This window comes from Arvicanthis niloticus, chromosome 5 (genome assembly GCF_011762505.2).
Source record: "Arvicanthis niloticus isolate mArvNil1 chromosome 5, mArvNil1.pat.X, whole genome shotgun sequence".
Classification (NCBI taxonomy): Eukaryota; Metazoa; Chordata; class Mammalia; order Rodentia; family Muridae; genus Arvicanthis; species Arvicanthis niloticus.
In genome coordinates, this window is record NC_047662.1 from 46,681,251 (window position 1) to 46,700,605 (window position 19,355).

At 45.0% G+C, this 19,355-nt stretch overlaps 1 protein-coding gene across 1 annotated transcript in view; it reads right to left on the bottom strand.

Annotated features, from left to right (window-relative positions):
* Dab1 (DAB adaptor protein 1) overlaps nt 1–19,153 on the bottom strand; it is a 1,102,742-nt gene extending 1,083,589 nt beyond the window's left edge. Inside the window, exon 1 of the mRNA XM_076934558.1 lies at nt 18,879–19,153. The gene's annotated coding sequence lies outside the window, so the exon portion shown is untranslated. The remainder of the gene's footprint in view (nt 1–18,878) is intronic.
* Between the last annotated feature and the right edge of the window lie 202 nt (nt 19,154–19,355).

Genomic DNA, 19,355 nt, shown 5'->3' on the forward strand with positions numbered 1-19,355 from the left:
CTCTCACTTCAGCCTCTGCAGCTCATGGGAAGAGGTGCCCAAGTGCTCAGAAAGTGACGCTCTCCATGCTGACTAACCTCCCTGGGACCAGGCTGTGATTACCTTGTGCTTGCCGTAGGTGACCATGACGGGCTGGCACCTGAATCAATGGCTGCCTCACTCCTTTTCTCCCTCCATGCACTGTTAATAAAATCACCCAGGGCTCAGCACCATGCCTTCCACTGAAGCTCAATAGGAGAATAGCTTGTGACCCTGGAGAGCTCGGGTCTAAGGAAGAGGACACAGAACATGAAAATACTTGAGTAGCAGATAGTGCCAAACAGAGAAGAGAGAATGCCTCCAAGAGTGGGGTGGAAGCATGTTCACAGCCGGGCAAGTATGCAGGGATTGTATGAGACAAAGTTGCTGTTAAATGGTGAGCAGGAAGCAGAGGACAGTGGGGAACAGCATGGAACAGCATGGAACAGCATGCAACAGCATGGAACAGCATGGAACAGCATGCAACAGCATGCAACAGCATGCAACAGCATGGTACAGCAAGCACAGGGCAGTGGAGAAATATCGTCCGTCACCTTATATGGCCCTCTCTGATCATGAGCAGATGAATCAGGATGCTGTCTTTCATGATGCTTCATTTCTCTTTCCATTTACTAGCTTTAATGTCTTTGTATTACCTGGTTGTCCATTGCCCATCTCTCCCACAGAGATGTACACAGTATCCAAGCAGATACTGTTCAGTGCTGAGTCCCAGAGCCTAGAACTCTGTAGCATACAGCAGGTGCTCAATAAGTAAATATCTCAATAAACAAAGTTGTGAGGCAGTGTCACTGAAAATATTATGTGCATATTGATTTGTCCCTTTCTTAGTATGACACAGGTAAGGGAGTGTTTTCATAACCACCACTCTATTTTCATGTTCTATTAGTGTAAATTAAGTAGAAGAAAATGTAGACAGGGCTCACCTGCTCCTGGGTTTAATCCCCCAACAGTGAAAGAGTGGGGAATAGAACAGAGGAAGAAAGAAGAAAGAAATGAAAGAAGAGAAGGACAGCAAGGGGAGGAGGGTAAGTTAAAAGCGAAACTTTCACTTCATATAATTTCAGAACCTGTAACAACCTGATGAGCAGGTATCTTAGGGTTCCTATTGCTGTGATAATATGTCAATTTGACACAAGCTAGAGTCATCAAAGAGCGGAACCTCAATTGAAGAAAACCTCCACAAGATCAGGCTGTAGGCAAACTTGTATGGCATTTTATGAATCAGTGATTGATTAAGGAGGGCCCAGCACACTGTGGGTGGAGCCATACCTGGGCTTGTGGTCCTGGGTTCTAGAAGAAAGTAGACTTAGCAAGCCATGAGGAGCAAGCAATAAACAACACCCCTTTGTGGCCTCTGCCTCAGCTCCTGCCTCCAGGTTACTGCCCTGCTTGCGTTCCTGTTCTGCTTCCTGTTAGATGATGAACTATGATATGGAAGCATAAGCTGAATAAGCTGTTGGCTCCCCAAGTTGCTTTGGTCATGGTGTTTCACTGCAGCAATGATAACTCGAAGACAATGATCAAATACAACATGGGGAGAAACAGGTTTATTTCAGCTTCCAGGTCCCAGTCCGTTATTGAGGAAAGTCAGAGCTCAAGGCAGAGCCTGAAGACACGAACTGGAACAGGGACAACAGAACCTCACATGCTCCCCATGGCTTGCTTAGTTCACTTACTCATCCCAGGTCCACCTGCCCAGGGCCTCTCCATATCAATCCTTAATTAAGAACATACCCTATAGCCAGGCCAAGCTTATGGAGGCATTTTCTCAATTGAGGCTCTCCCCTCTGAGATGAGAGTTAGAGAGCTTATATGAAGTTGAGGAAAAAACAAGCCAGGTAAGCTTATCACCAGCTGACTCCAAAGGAATTCTGGTTGCCTGTGATTTACTTGGTCTGGTCTCTCAGACAGTGGGTGAAGCATCCAGAGCTGGAGTCTTCACCAAGACTTACTTGACTACCCAGTGCCCTGTCCTGCAGGATCAGAAGTTGCCCATGCCAGTTGGCAGAACTGTGCCCTCCAGAGAGTGTGCCCTTTCTTAGACTCTCATTATGGTCTCCAACTCAAAGCACCCATGTTCTTTTCTTATTGTCTAAAGAAATAAGCTCAAGCCCTGAGAAAACTTTATGAAGGTCAGCCAGGTACTTAAGGTCCAAATCCAAAGACCAGAAAGTTTCACTGCTCAGTCTGGGACCTCGCTTCCATGTTACACTAAGCCCTGGACCACAGACATTTGCAACTGAGAAAGCTCTCTCTGTTTTAGCTCTCAGAATACATGACAGTTTCTCACCCCAGATTGTTCTCAACTCAGTATGAAAACACATAACAGAGTATGAATGCCTGAGTGAAAGAAAGACCTAAACTTAAATTATTCCCGAACAGCAAGCTATTGTCAGTGATTGACAGCCAGTCTAGACACTCACCAGTGACAGCCACACACAAAGTAAGCCTTCAAAGAGAGCTCAGTTTTCTTTAATTAGCAGAGCTGAAATGAAACCATTTAGGAAATTATACTATTGGGCAACTGGTGGATTTTAAACACGATGAGAAAAATAAAGCCTGGGCCTGATAGTAACTATTGGCAGAGCCAGGACTGTCAGATATGCCTGGCTTGGGAGCAGGTGGGTCCTGGAAGACACACCTGCCTGCCTCCCTGCCACGGGTCTAGCCTGAACACAGCCATTCTCTTGTTTGTTCAAGTCTCATTGATTCTATGCTGCATACACGAGTGCTGGCAACTGCCAAAGAGAGCTAGTCCGTGCTCCTTCACACTCCCACACAAGTATACATTATGAGATACCTTTGAGACAAGTAGCATAAAAGGAAACACAGGGTGCTAGGGCACAGAGAAAGAGATCTGTAAAGATGAAACTCCATTCCGTGTGGAAAACTGTCACCTGCAAGATAAATGCCAGCCTAGGGGGCAATGTGCTCTGCCACTGGGAGAAAAATAGGGGTGGCTAGGGACGAAGGCAGGTAGCCATAGGAGGAATGGACCTCCATTCTGCGGGAGCACATGTCCTTAGTGTCGTAGCATCACAGCTCTGAAAAGCTGGAAGGGCTCAAACCATTCATTAACCTTCACTCCAGAAACCCTCTCTCCAGTTCCAGGATATCCAATGCTAGGAAGGACCAAGAAGAAGGCACACAGAGTTCCCTGGAACTGTATTCCCTGGATCCTGACCTCCAGGGAGGATCTTGTTATAGGATTGAACTTCCTCCTGAGGCCAGCACAGGAAGTGATAATAAGTAGGACCTGTACCATTCACTTATGCCTCTGGGGGTCCTGGACTCTCTAGGTACAAGTGTTGTGAAAACTGTCAAGGAAACCAGAGAAAGGCAGGCATCTATTTGCTTGGAAGAGAAGTACAGGATAAACTGACTTCTCATTTGGATCTCAGTAGAATAGAAAAGTGAAGATTCAATCTCATCCCTCACTGAGTCTCCAAACAGCTGTATAAAACACAAGTCAACCCTATTGGTGAGCCATTCCCCTCATGCACCCTGACTCACTATCTCCACCTGTGCCTGGGCAGAGTTAGGCACAAATTTAAAATGCTAATTGGCTAATATTTAATGAACTATTGCTCTGAGCCAGTGCTCATTTCCCTTAATGCCCAGCCGCACACGGTGAAGCAGCTCCAGTAGATATCATCCTCAGTGTACAGAGCTGGGAACAGAAAGGGCAGAGTGTGAAACGCTAGCTACTCTACTGGTGACAGAACTGGTGTTTGAACACAGTGCTCAGGCCCTCAGCCATGGAAACAGCCTAATTCAAGGCCCTTGCAAATTCATTTCTTCCAGACCACCTGGTCTGTAAGAGTAAAAGAAGAAGGAAACAGCTCAATACAGGGACAAGCATATACCCTCTTAGTCCAGGAGCCAGAATGCTCAACCTGACCCCATCACTGTTCATTCTGCCTTCCTATAGAGTGTGTGTGTGCACTGGGGGACAAAGAGAGGTCTCTCCTGTCCTTCGGACACCACCTTGTACCAATGATATGACACAAGACCCAGGGCTGAGAGGACTCTCCCCTGAAAGTTAGAATGCAGCAACATCCCAGTCAACTAAACTCCTAGTTTCCAGGAACCCAAGTCCAGGGCTGACTGGAGAATGTGTGGACTCAGAAGCCACAATTTGATGAAAGGTATGTCCTAGTCTTTCAAAGGCAGGCCATTGATGGTGAATGCCCCTCAAAGAGGGCTTCACTCTGCTGGCTATGGGATAAGGGCAGCCCAGCAGCCCAAGAAAGGGAACCCAGCCACAACTCCAAGGTTAGAGAGGGCCTACTCACATGTAGCAAGACACAGGCAATTAAAGCTAATTGTCCACCTGTAGATGAGGCGACCCTGGAGACAGAGCCCACCGTTGGACCTTTGAGAGGCCCATGGCTGCCTCTCTGCCTGAAGCTTGAACTCCTGCCCTCAGATACCTGCCCCACTTGGACTAATGAGCCCATGCTACAAAGGAAGGAGGCTACACGGGGAGGGCACAACCTGCTGAGAAGCACTTTCTTCTAATAAACGTTCCTGAGATGCTCCTGAGAGCCACGGTTGGATTCTCCCATGAATGTAGCCTCAGGTGCTGAGGGGCAGAGGCACATAGCCACAGCTCATTTAGCAGGGGAAAAATGGCCTCCTTTCAGGCCAGCAGATAACGCATCGTGTTTGGATAGGGCCCCATGCAAGACACAGAGGGAAGGCAGCACCTATTCGTTCAAGATAGCCTGTGATTGCTTCTGGATGAAAAGGGAAAGGTGCTATGTCTCTTTCAACCAACCCAGAGGCAAAAGCAAAGTGAGAATAATCTTGCAATTGAGAAGAATATTAGCAGTCATGGGAGCTTGTGAGAGTGCACACAGGCCCTCCTGGTCCATAGCATCTGGGGGCAGGGCTAGGAGGCTGGAAGCTTGAGCCCAGCGTCACACAAGCACAGCACTGTGGTCATAGTTCAAATCAAGCCTCTGAATTTCAAACCCAGGAGGCCTTTTATGTTTCTTTCATGTTTGGTTGGTTGGAGTGGGGTGCTGTTTTGTTTTTTGATCACAATATATTAAGATTGGAAAACCTTTATACACACACAATCTCTCTCTCTCTCTCTCTCTCTCTCTCTTTCTCTCTCTCTCTCTCTCTCTCTCTCTCTCTCTCTCTCTCTCTCTCCTGCTATACTACAATTCAAGATTTGATAATAAAAACTATTTATGCAAAAATAATAATGATAATACGTTGTCCCTTTAAAACACTAGATGCCAGGTACTCAGCTGCTTTCAGTTCTAATAAGAAAATAGGGTGGAAATACTGGTGAGGAGGGAGAAACACACACATGAAGAGTCAGAAGTGCTCCCTACACACAGTAGGGCATCAACAACTGTTCACTGAATTGGATGTCATGAAATAAGCACAGAGCCATGGGGAGAAGAGAGAGAAGGTATTCTGTGGAAACACAGCTACTCTGTGTAAGACACTCTGCTGGGAGTTTGGCACAAAGAAGACATTTGCTGCCTTCCAAGCTGGTTCCTGACATCAGTGGGAAGCTCCTACTGTCTTAACATCACACTCACAGAGAGAACACAGCAGGGTATGGGCTTCCAAGCAGTACCTGGGAAATGTCTGACCTTCACTGGCAGTCCTGACGTGGTCTCATCTCAGTGTCATATCTCCTTTCTCTTTTTTTAAAGGAAACACTTTAGGGTAAAGAGAGAAGGTGAGTTTGTAAAATCCCATTGGCAGTATAGGCACTGCAGCTTGATGCCAAGAGGCATCCTCCCTCACCCCCATCGGGCTGTTCTGGGAGAGATTTTTGCCTGATGGTAACCTCTGTCGATTTGTTGCTTTTCACTTCAAAGCACTTTGAAGTGTGCTGGAAATATCTCAGATCCCCACTTCACACTTTCCCCACCAAGAAGCTCAGGAGGGATCAGTGCCATTTATTGGACAAGTGCAATAACGATGATAATCGGAGCGTGATCCAAATAGTCAACTTTTTTCCTTTCCCTGTATTTCACTGGGGCACCTAACTATCATTTTATTGAACCTTTGAAAAATAACCCCACAATGTTTAACTTGGGATTGGCTGTACAACAGCATGATGACAAAGTCATGTGGTCACTTTAAAGCCTTTGGCCTTCACCAATGGTCTTTCACGCATTTGCATAACCACTCTATCCTAGTGGCTAGCACAATGCCTAGGATACAAAGATTAATACAGTGTAAATTGGGAAACTCTCAGTAACTCAGATAGTCAGATAGACCAAAGATCACCGAGAGTGTAGAGACTGCTGGGGAGCTTTAGACATGTGTGGAAGGGTGCGCAGAAGGTTCCATAGACAAAAGGCTACCTTAGTCTGGAAGGGGAGGTAAAACTCTGTCAAAGGACACATGAAAAACAGGAACAGAATTTCTGCTGTGGTGTGCAGAGGACAGCAGGTGCAGAGACGTGGAGGACAGAAGAATATGGTACTGGACAAAGGTCTTCTCAGCAGTGTAGAAGAGAGAGAGGGGGAGGGAGGGAGAAAAGGAGGCAGGAAAGGAGGGGAAGAGAGAGCCAGGCAGCAGGTAAAGTGAACACTGGAGACAAATGAGACGGGGGAGAGAGGGTATGAATGGAGGACAGCTCTTTCGGATCAAGGAGTTTGGAGTTCATCTTGAAGGCTATAGTGTTGACTGGAGTTTTCTGAGCAGGTGTGTGATATTCTAAGGAAATATGCATTTCATTCTTTCGTTCTGCACTCTAAAGGGGCATAGTAAGGTCATAGCACTTTCAGCCTGTCCCTTCAAAGAAAAGGGGGTGATCTGCCGTTCCAGTAAAACCAGGGACAGACATTGAATGTGTAACCACAGCAGATGTGTTCTCATGCAGCACCATGAATATACTATATGTGTGCTCCTTTGAACTTTCAACCAAAGCACCCATGACCGTGGAGTATTCAGGGACTTTAGCTGACATGAGGCTTGAAAGGATGGAGTCAAAGCAGGTATACATTAGTGCCTAGAGTAACCCTTCAGGGCAGTTTGAATGTAGAACCTATTCCTGTCTCTAGAAATGATGTTGCACTTACCCCAACAGTTTCAGGTATGATGAATATCCACCTTCAACTCTGCTTGGGGCTCCCAAGCCTTTTCTAGCATGCAGTAGGTTACCCAACATCCTTAGTAAGTATCTTTCAACTTAGGTGATGCCCCCTGGCATCCAAGAACCCAAGAGAAATGACAACACAGCCCCTTTCTTGTCTCACTTGGTGTTCCCATCCAACATCAAGGGTCCTTTCAGTGATCTTTCATGAAAGGCCACCCATGATCTCTGTGAGGGACAAGAAGAGTTGTTGACATCAGCTTAGACCAATTTAGAAAATGCCAGAAGCCTTATATAGCTATGCAGCCTAAATTTTCTGATCAACTTTAAGAGAAATAAGACACATGGTTTCATCTTCATCTAAATCAGGTTTACCTCTTGTTTGATTTTTTAATTTGAAGAGAGAAAGAACGTTTTTATGCATCTTCCCTGGGATCCTCCCTCCCCTTTCAAAATGAAATCACATTTCTACTTTGCAAACAGGGAGAGGAGTTGTAATCAGCCACCAGGCTAAAGCAAACTCAATTCCAGAGTCAGTCTGGGGTAAGGGAAGGCTTGTCTTCCTACTAATCAGGCAATAGGAGCCTGTGGGGTGTAGAGACTTCAGGTGCAAGATGATGCAATCTGTTGCTCACCAGGGGACCCTTCTTCATAAACCTGGTCAGATTCTCAGGCCCTCAAACTCACTCCTTCATTCACAGGGGGCTGATTTCCCCTTGACTCTCACAGTGTTGTCCCAACACACCTGTTTGCAAGGCACTCGGACTCCACACCTGAACCTCTCAAAGCTGGAAATGGAAGTTAAGTAAAAACCAAGAACAATTAACATTAAGTAGACTCGTAAAGGATTAGACAGGGCATGAGCTAAGTTACAAAAATATCAGATAAGACGGTTCCCCTAGCCTTAGTGTTGTAAGCTGATCTAGTTTTATGTTCAGGATTCTTGCATTTCTATCCATCTTTGTCATGGTTGTGGATTAATATAATCAGACATTATACCCATTTAAAATATTGATAGATCATGAGTTCATAGCCACCAGGTTCCATCTAAGTGCCATTCCCTGGTGTGAAGATCATCACTTTCTCCATTAGAAACATAACTTTTGCTCTACTGTTATTACTTCTTTCTTTGCAACTAAACTCTGTTAAAGTGAGACTGACTTCTCAATATGGGGAACAAGGAGAGAACATTTTTAGAACAAGGAGGGAAAGACTGGAAATCAAGCTGTTCTTGCTGCAGAGTTCTTTCATACTCCACGTAGCAGGGGGTGGGTGCAGAGGAAGTAGGCGACGTCTGCTTTGCACACAAGTGCTGGCAAGCTTATGAGCAAGCTGAGAGGACACCAGAATGACAAGAGTCAGAGAAATTGCTTAGTGTGTCTACCAATACCCATTCTTCCCATCTTCCAAAAATGGAACCTCCATTTTGGCACACATCCATTCAAAATAAAAACAATAATGCTTAGTCTCGTTTCTGTTGGGAATTGAAATGTAAGCCTAAATTGTAGGTGCAACTCCTGGCAATGTACTTAAAATAAATGGGGGCTCCTCTCCTGCTCCCATTTCTCCCTCCCCACCAAAAGGAAGGTGATGTCACACCATGGATCATGAAGGTGACGTGGCATCCTAGGGATGAGGAAACATCTAGTTAAGGGTCTGAAAGCTATGACTTCTAGCTCACAGACTCCCTGTAGGCTCAGGCTTGTACAAAACTGAGAAATGCATTTCTTTCACTATAAAGACACCTTTAAAACACTTTGTTTAGAGTTTTGGTTACAAGCAATTGGACAGGTATGCTGATTAGTGGAGACGGCATGCCCCCATATAGAGGAGCCTTCCTTTAACAGAATATAGTTGCAAAGAAAGAAATAACAACAGTACAGCAAGGGCAGCAATGTTTCCAGTGGAAAGCAATGATCTTCATACCAGGGAATGGCACTCAGATGAAACCTGGTGGCTATGAACTCATAATCTATCAATATTTCAAGTGGGTATAATTCCTGTTTATATAAACCTACAGCCATGGCAAAGATGGATAGAAAAGCAAGAATCCTGAACATAAAACTAGATCATCTCACAATGCCAAGACATGACAGTCTAATCTGACAGTGAAGGGGAAGACGCAGAAATATAAATCATAGATATAAGAAGTTTCAATCCACACATCAAAATGGGATTTTAAAGTTCTAATGGTCACATGTCTGGGGCTACTCTTATTTAGAGGCAAACAATCTTGTGCCTCTAAATAGTCCATAAGCATATCAAGTGTATAGCTCAGCGTAATAACGGATGTTCACCACGATATTTCTGAATCATTCTATTTTGGAAAGCATGGAAGTAATTCATTTATAAGTATTTTCAGAACATTAGTCATCTTGAAACTTTGCTTATTTGAAATATCTCAGTCCATGTGACACCGTGTACATAAATCATTTCACACAGATCATTGTTAGTTGAATATATATTTGAGTAGCCCACGTGTGGTCAGTATTTATAGTCGTGGGTTTTCTATCTCTACTTTTTCAAGCCTTGCCAGAGGTAATGACAGAGATAAAATGCATACCCTGAATGTGGGTGTAGTCATTGCTACTGTCAGGAAACTCCCCCTCTAGTTTAGACACAAACACAGAGATCATTACAACTTGGATCACACCTCTATGTGGGAGAAAGATATATGTGATATTGATAAATGAAAAGAAAAATCACCATCCACCAAATAAAAGGTGCTCTAATGAAATGAGACACACCACCTGAAGGAACGTTGGGCAAAGATGATGAATTAGTAAAGCCAATCTCATAATGAATGTGAAAAGATGTTCCTGCCCATCAAACACCTAGAAAACACAAAGCAGGGTAGCAATGCAACACCTCTTACCTGCAAGGTTCATCACACATGCTGTCAGCAAGTGGGAGAAAGGTCACTTTGCACGCGTGATGGGAAATGTGAATTCATGCGTTCCTTAGAAAGTAACATGGTGCCATGAACTAGGCTTTAAAAGAGGCCTATCCTTCCCCTGAGAAAAATTACCTTTAGGGATCTGCTCATACAAGTTAGAGTATCAGCAGAAACAGTCACTGCACAAGGCTGGCAGTTGTAGCATTGTTTGTAAAAATCTGTGAACAAAATTAAGTTCCTGTCACTAGGAAAATGGTTGAAATATATGTGTCATATTCATTCTATTAAAAATTATATAATCATTAACAACAGCAGTATATCTATACTCTCTCTCTCTCTCTCTTTGTGTGTGTGTGTGTGTGTGTGTGTGTGTGTGTTTGTATGTGTTTGAATACACATATGTAAAGATGATAACAGAAGAAAACATTTAGGTCACTAAGTTAATTTGTAAACAATCAAAAATCTGTTAGAAAGTAGATGTCTGAGATAAAATAACATAAAATTAAATATACCAACAAATATTATTTAAGTGCAAATGCACATACATGTTAATATAAACATGTAAGAGTCACAAATTGATGGTTAAAATAAAAAAACTGAAATTTGAGTGAATTTATTAGCGCCTTATTTTTCCATAGCCCATTTTATAACTGATTTCTATCACTTATATGTTATAAAATGATAAAGAAACAAAACTGCCCACATCAGTGGTGATCAACATTGGTCCTGCAGGCCAAGGTAGCTAACCTCACATGTAAATGCTCACATGTAAGAGAGCAGGCCAAGTGAAAGCAAGGGTTCTGGGCAGGAAAAAAATGTGTAAGTAAGAGTATCAGGGATAAAGAAATCAGGGATCACTCAAGGTGCTCCAGCTTAGATACAGCAGAAAGTTCAAAGACTCAAGTGAATAGCTGAAGTTCATGTCTGTAATAGATCCAGAAGCCGGAGAATAGAAATGGTCACCATAATGCATTTACAAGATGATCTTTACTTAACATTGACAAATGAAAAGAGCCTGGCTTTTAGCTGGCTCCACAAATGGACAAATATTTTGAGTGCTTAGGACTCTGTCCATGGTGACACCATGTGTTACACTCAGATGTAAACTTCAGTTTGGTAACATTTTCATGTTAAACCCTCCTTCCTGTCAGTTTCCGACTTGCCTGTAAATATTTGCTTGGAGAAAATGTCACCAAAAGATCTAAGCTCAAGAAAAAAGAAAGGAGGAAAAAAGGTCATTTTTGAAACAAGAAGCTGCTGCATTTTGCATGTTAACTAAACAAGAAGTCTTAAGACCTGTGGCTCAGAACTCATTTCAGGAAAAAAAATGCTTTTATTTATTAAAAGCCTGTGAATACAAATGAATTCCTTATTTAGTATTTGCACTTGTTTAGTTCTGCCTCCCCCTTCTGAGATAGAAACCACATGTGCTTTGCCAGGTGAATTCAAAGGTTGTCTGATGTCACCAGGTCACCTGTTTGTTGCAGCGTGGCAGTTGGAGGACTGTCAACACTTGATACTAAGTACTCTTGCACTGTTGCCAATCTGAAAAGATCCTGAGCATCACTAACAATACCACTTCCTTGCTCAAAACCAAAAAGTGACACACCATGGTCCTTAGTAGCTATGCCAACCTGAGAAACACTCTTCTCTCTGCCACAAGGTGTCTTTCGATTTAACCCAGGCTTCAAATCACAAGGGACCCAATTTACCTATTCCCATCGTCACTCTATTAGAATACACGGCAGGCAATGCTATTATTACATTTCTAAGGAATTGAGAGAGATAAACAAAACATCAGGCAGCGCTTCATATACCTGACAGCTCAATAGAAGGAAAAGACAGTAGGAAAAATTCAGGTCAGTAAAACGCAGCTTTTTAGACAGTGGTCCCACTGAGCATTGAGATAATAGAAAAAATACAATGACATGTTCATGCTTTCATGCTTTGCTGGACATGCATGTTAAGGGCAGCAACAAGGACCCTTGGAAAAAAAACTAGAGAAAGGAACTGAGAACAAATGCTAACACCAAACCTAAGGAGTCCCAATCCCAATCCTAGTTTCAGTAGGCGCGAGGCTCACAGCCTTCTAGAATCTCATAGAGACTCTGTTTCTTAGTAGGAAAATATGAGGTTGTTTTGAGTATGATGGGATAGTATGAAAAATAGTCATAAGTAAAAGATAAAACACACTCAGTAGAGACAGCTGCTGTGAAACCATCAACTATAACTATGCTGCAGCTGCTGCTGCAGTGGTGATGGACTAGGTGGTGCTGGTGGTGATAATAAGGATGGAGGTGGTGGATGATGATGGTGATGATGAAGGTGAAGGTAGTAGCTAAGAAACTGGGATCTTACATGGCTCCCAGAATCTCATACAACTGAGCCGTGAGGAGCACAGGCTACTTGTGTTTAAATCCCTGCTCCACTAGTCGGTATCTCATGTTCCTCCCATACAGAAATGTAAGATGAACCAGGTAGCACATCTGAAGTCTAGAAAGCAGAGCCTTGCAGATAATAAATGTCTCCTCTTAAATGGAGCACTTGGGCAGAAGGCTCTGCAAGGCTGAACTCCATGTGCCATGTAGTTAGGATGAGCAATCCAGAGGCAGCTCAGCATAGTGAGAAGATCACAGTCTCCTGGGCCAAAATGGCTTGAGTCCAGATGCAGGCTCTTCCATGAGCCAGCTGTATGATCTAGGACAAGGTGCTCAATGTCTCTGATACTTAGCTACTTTTCTATTCATTCAAAAATCTCAGAAAGACTTCATCATTGCCAGGCTGGCACTGTTTAACTAAGGATAAAGTGAAGACCTTAACACTATTCACAGGATTGATATGAGGATAGAATGAGAGACGTAAGATGCACATTCAGCCAAGTCTGACTTACAGGAAGCTGTCAGTAAGTGGAACTATAGAGTAATACTCTACCCATAAGACAAATGAGGCTATCAGTTTCAAGCTCTGGGGGCTTCCAGCACCCACTGCCTCTCTGACAAAGTATCCTAATTCATAAATTTCCATGGTCCCTTATGACCTGAAGTCACATCCACAGCTATTCACCAAAGTCTCAAGCCATATGGTTCTTACTCAAAGACCTCAAAATGCAGTTGAGTTAAACTAGAGGACACAGGCTCTCTTAATGAAATTGTCCCAGAAAATGTTGACCCTTCTAGTGCTTCAGTCTCCAGACATGAGTGCCAGGAATTTCCAGGAGAAATCCTTACAGCCATCCTTCATGCACACCATGAGGTCACTGCAGTCAAGTGAAAGCAGAAGGTACCCCACTCCTCCTCTCTGGGACAGCTCTTGCATGCAACAACACACAATGACTCATGGGCTCAAATACCTGGGCTCTGTCTCCTCCTATCTCTAGGGACTTGACTAAAGCATGCTTATTTGTTATACATACATTGTTTTATTTTTATAAAAAGAAATGTCACCTGTTTTAGATACTTTCGTATTGCGGTAAAGAGATACAATGGCCAAGGCAACTTATAAATGAAGGAGTTTACTGGAGGTTATAGTCTCAGAGGGCAAGTCCATGATAGTGACAAGAATGGCAGCAGGCAGGCAGGCGTGGTACTGAAAAAGTAGCTGAGAGCTTACATCCTGATCCACAAGCACCTTGCAGAGAAAGCTCACAAGGAATTTTGAAACCTCAGAGCCTATGTCCAGTGACACACCTCTTCTAACTAGGTACACTTCCTAATCCTTCCCAAATAGTTCTACCAATTAGAGATCAAGTATTCAATATATGAGTCTATGGAGTCATTGTTATCCAAACCACCACCACAGCTCACTGAAAATGTACCTGAAGACATGGGCTAAGGGAACCATAAACTTGTGTGCTCTGGGCAGATTATGGGTGCATGAAACTAAATTATAATGCTTATATCTGGTGCCCTCAGATCTATAGAGAGCAAATTAGAAAGAATGTAGACAATAAAATGAAGATCTGAGTTTCAACTCAGACTGTACTATCCTGTCCCTTTCTGACTTGGCCAATTGACAGAGCCTTGTGAAGTCCATCGTTCCTCTTGTATAAGAGTGAGGATTGTGAGCCTGTCACACAGTGTACTTAATGAGACTATCTAATGTAACTTGTAAACTAATCACAATTCATATTATTGTCTCATTGATTAAAATGGTTCCAGTGGTTTGTAGTTTTCATGCCTTCCACAGTTGGTAGGCACCACCCACATGAGTGTCTTCTGCCTTAAGGAGCACATGTATGCCTGTACGCCATGATCCCCAGATATGTCCTAGTTAGGAAAATAAAACAGAAAGTCCAAGCAGCAGCATATATGTTTAGTAGTACATTTTCAACATGGAGGATAGGTCATTTAAACAGGCAAGGGAGGGATTGTTACATGTATCTTAAACAGTAATGTATATATACATATACACACACATATATGTGATATTTATAATAATAAAAATATATACATAATAAATTTTGTGTGTGTGTGTGTGTGTGTGTGTGTGTGTGTGTGTGTGTGTGACACATTATTCCCTCTCATAAACCCAGCACTCAGGAGGCAGAAGTAGGGAGAATGCTATGAGTTTGAGGTCAGCTTAGGCCCATGTACTGAATTCCAGAACAGCAAGAAGGTTACAGATTAATACTTTTTCCAAAAAAGAAAACATGAGAGGAGTAGGAATAAGAAACACTGAGATAATATCAAGGGCAGGGACATTAGATCCCTTGTGACATTAGAACAAACTAAATGAAGTGGTCATTAAATTGCAATCATATGTCTGTGCTGTTATGGTATGCCCTGGGATGAATGAGGAAAATGAACTGTCCCTTTCTTTGCAGGAACGTACAGTGTGTTAGAAGATACAGACCCTGGGAACTCCTGACACCCACTTCAAAAGCTGTATGTGACAAGAAGAGAGGGAACAGGAACTTCACACAAGAAAGGGGTCTTTGGGTAATTTGTCTTATAAGATGGATCTCGAGAGGTGAGTTCAGCTCACTAGACCGAAGATCAGTGATGTGGATTTGAAATGGGTAAAGTAGCAAAGGTACAAGGTACACGTGGAGTGCCGATAGAATACGAATGCATATGCAGAAACACATGGATACAAGTGTGACATGTGTAAGTATGTAAGAAGTGCAATACAACTGAGTGCATGAGCCAAAGGGATGCATACAGATCTCTGTGTTGGTATGTCTAGAGGGAGTGAATGGGGGTTTGGTGCTGAGTACACATGGTTTATGGGATTAAATAGACTTTGTGTATGTATGTGAAGGGTTGTGATGCTACTTTTATATGTGCATGTGCCTATGTTTGTAAGCATACATATACATTTGTGACTAATATACTATGTGTATATTTGTGCATATCTTGATTATGCATATATACAAGAGTGTATATAATACCTTAAGTATAGCTTGGGTGGATATGTGGGATTAATGCAATATGTGCATATGCGTATGACAGTATGTGCGACCATGTGTGTATGTCAGGATGTGTGTTTATGTAAGCTTTACTGTATGCATGTTTATGTGTGATTCTGTGCACATGGGTATGTGCAGTACTGAGTGCAATATGCGAGCGTATATGTGTTGAAATACATGCATGGAACCCTGGGAGGGAGGGAGGAGGCCAGACAGTGAAAGGCCTTGATGTCTGTGGTCAGGAATTTAAATAATATGCTCTAGGCAGTAGGGTGCCCTTTATGGTTTTGATCTGGGAAGAAACGTGATCAAAGGCATCTTTTAGAAAGATCATACCAGCTGCAGATGGGCCTGTTCCAGAGGCCAGAAGATGAGCTGGGAAGCTCAAAAGATAACTGCGTGGGGAGTCGGAGGCTGATGAAGAGAAACCACTGACTCACTTCCCATTACCTCACAGTCCCCCACTTTATTTCCCCAAGGCTCAATAAATAATACACTTACAAAGTAAAACAAGTGGTCCATTCCAAGGAAGAAGGATCCCCAAACAGACACCTCCTTCGTATCATTAGATGCTCAGCCTGGATTGATTCAATCAAAAGTTAGCTCTCTACAAGGCATGGCAACATTGCCCTGCAAACACATCAGGTCTAGCCCCCACTATACCAATAGGAAACCCCAGACAAGGAGGAGAGATGGAGTCAAGGGCCACACTTATTTAGTAACTGTCAGATCCTATCAATAGTGTATTCCGAGTTTCTCTGGAACAACTCCTGTGCAGCTTGAGGTCTTCTCTCACGGTTTTCTTTCAAGTCAGATTACAGGACAAGACCTGCTTCATACAAGCACTGCTCTCTTGGTGCTGATGTTACTGTTTTCTATCTCTGTCCCCCTGTCCCCTTCTCTCCCCCACCTCTTTTCTTTTTCCCACTCTCTGGCTATATCTGAAATCTTGAGCTCTCTGTCTCTTCTTTTCTCACCTTTGCCACCCCACCCCCACTGCTTTGCATCTTTCTTTTCCTTTCTCCTCATTTTCATCCCATAGCTCTTCCTACTATAAAAGAAAACAGTCAATCTTAGAAAAAAGAACAAGGTCTTGGCTAGCGACAGAATCTACAACAAATGTCAGTGCAAAGCAACTGGCTGAGCCCAACTTCCGAGGGGGTTGGGGGGGAATCTTGACAAACAGCAAGCACTGAAGGGTAGTCACTCATTTTTAAGAAAGTACGGGTATCTTATGGCCAGCAGTTGCCCCTGGATACCAGTTTCACTAGGCACTCTTCTAGCTGACCAGTTCCCAATTGCTAAGTCTCCTAGCCCCAGCCAGCCCCAGCCAGCCCCAGCCAGCCCCAGCCAGCCCCAGCCAGCCCCAGCCAGCCCCAGCCAGCCCCAGCCAGCCCCAGCCAGCCCCAGCCAGCCCCAGCCAGCCCCAGCCAGCCCCAGCCAGCCCCCTCTCTGCACTGGGAAGGAGGTAGCCCTGCTGTCACAGTGTACTGCCCAGCTACTCCTCCCATCTCACACAGCAAGGCGGGGTGGGGTAAGGGGGAGCCATAAAATTTAGAACCAGCTACTGTCAGCACTGCAGGCGCTGCCAAGACCTCTGGGTCCAACCGTCATCGTCATCGCATCGCCGCTTGAGAACGGAGCCCTAACACTGAACGCCAAAGGGATCCATTACTGGAAGCCTCAAACATAGGACCTGTTGCAAAATCTTGTCTGTCTGAGGAAACACCTCCAGGTTTTTTCCTTCTGAATAGGATTCTACTACCTTATATCCAGGTGTCTAAACAGACAGAAGCAGCTTAAGCTTGACACATAAAGGGGTTAAAAAGCACACACATTGCCTTTGGAATCCACTGCATGCACCCTGCAAAGGAGCTGCTGATCATGGAAGTGTATAGAAGCGGAGCCTGCAGCGGCGGAGGGCTCTAAGCTCTGAAGACCTTTTTAATATGGCTGTATTGTAATACTGCAGTGCCAAACCCCACCAGTGGTTTAAAAAAAAATAAAAAAAAAGCGAGGCTTTATTTTTTCAGCAGAACTTCCCAACCCTGGAAACAGATTGTCTCCCTTTTTCTCCCATTTAATAACGGCTTTATTTAGCACAATCGGGGGAGATATGCGTTTTGCTAAGCAGTGTACAGAAAGCCCTGTCTGCAATGATGCGATTCTTCCTACATGAAACTAAGATGCAGTCCCCTAAACTCAGCCTCCCGAAGCGCAGCAAAGCTACTACAAGGTACAGAGATTAGCAGAGGGAGCCCCTTGGAGGCGTGTGTGTGTGTGTGTGTGTGTGTGTGTGTGTGTGTGTGTGTGTGTAAGAGGTCAGGCATGCAAGGGGACACACCTTTCCTCCAAGCGGTTGGATATACCATACTGCCTGCAAAGTCTACCCAGACTAGGCTGCCAAGGGTTAATTTTCTCAGCAAAAACTGAAACACACACACACACACACACACACACACACACACACACACTCCTCGGTCCACCACCACCACCTTGGTGGTCACCGTCACACATTTGAATCTTCTTAATTTTAAATTCCAGAACGCCAAAACGCACCCCCCTCCCATCAGTCCTATCTTTTGGGAACAGCCCCCGCACCTGGGCTTGATTCCCGCCTCATCACCAGTGGAAGCCGAGAGCCCGACGTAATTATTTTCCTACAGGGTTATGCCTAATTGGCCACTAACCTAATTGATTAATCATTTCATATTTCAAAGCAGCATCCAAGAGTCAATCTAGCGAGGAGATAGGGAAACATGTATGCAATGGTCCAAGGGGTAAAAAAATACAGACCTAGGGAAAGACCCCAGGCTAGCTAAACCGAAGAGGCTAGAAATGAACCGAAAACGCGACAGGAACAGGGAATTGCGCACGCCCACAGGAGCCTCAAAGCTGCCAGAGTCCAGCAGGCTCCAACACAGATGAAGTTGTTTTCCCCGGGGACCAAAGGGTTAAAACGATGCCACTTCCACCCAGTCTTTCTGTGCTGGAGGGGAGCAGAATCCACCTGTCCCCTTCTTAGGCAAACCCCTCTGGTGGTCCTGAGGGTCGCCCTAGCTCTCTGGCCACAACTTGCACCTCTGTGCGCGGCCCTCGCCTGCGCCTTTGCGCGCTACCCAAAACTTTGCGCACACTGCGGCCGCTGCCTGGCCGTTCCGCGCGGAGAAACGCGCCACCAAGTCCAAGAGCTGCGGACTGCCCTTCCGCAACCACCACAGCTCGGCTTTGGGCTTCAGACTTTTCTTTCCTCCATCTCCAGTCCCCACTCGGGGGCTCCCTCGTGGCTGCGGGAACGCGCCTCCTGGCCCGCAGTGGGCATTGCGGCCGCGGCGCTGCAGACCACCACCCTGCAGGGTCCAAAGGCGCCCCTCCGACGGATGGACGCCTGAGGCCACCCTTGCTCCGGCGCGCCCACCCTAGCTTCCCACGCCGTGGCCGCCGGGTACAACACCCTCTCCTACCTTCCAGCCGCTGAAGACCACACTCTGCTCAGCCCTTTAGACTCATCATCCTCTGGCTGCAGAACAGGGCGACTGGACTCTGCTTTTGTTCCCTGGGGCGGGGAGGTCGGTGCCGGGCCAGGGAGAGGGAGATGCAACGGAGCTGGGTATCTGGAAGAAGGGAGGCTCACTCCCCGCAGCTCTACTGGCAGCAGTAGTGGCGGCGGCAGCGGCAGCGGTGGCAGCAGCAGCAGCAGTAGAGATAGTGCCGGCTCTCTGCAGGCCACATCTTTCATACCTTATACATCACTACCGCATTCCCCCGAATAGGAGAGCCCCTCAGCATTTCGCCACCTAACTCAGGATACAGGCACCCGCAAGACTGGCTTGGCTGGACCTGGCCACAATGTGAGCTCTGCTAAGGAACGAGGGAGCCTCAGCACCCACTCGCCACTCCCTCCTAAACAACCACAGCATCGCCTGTAACCATCACTGGTC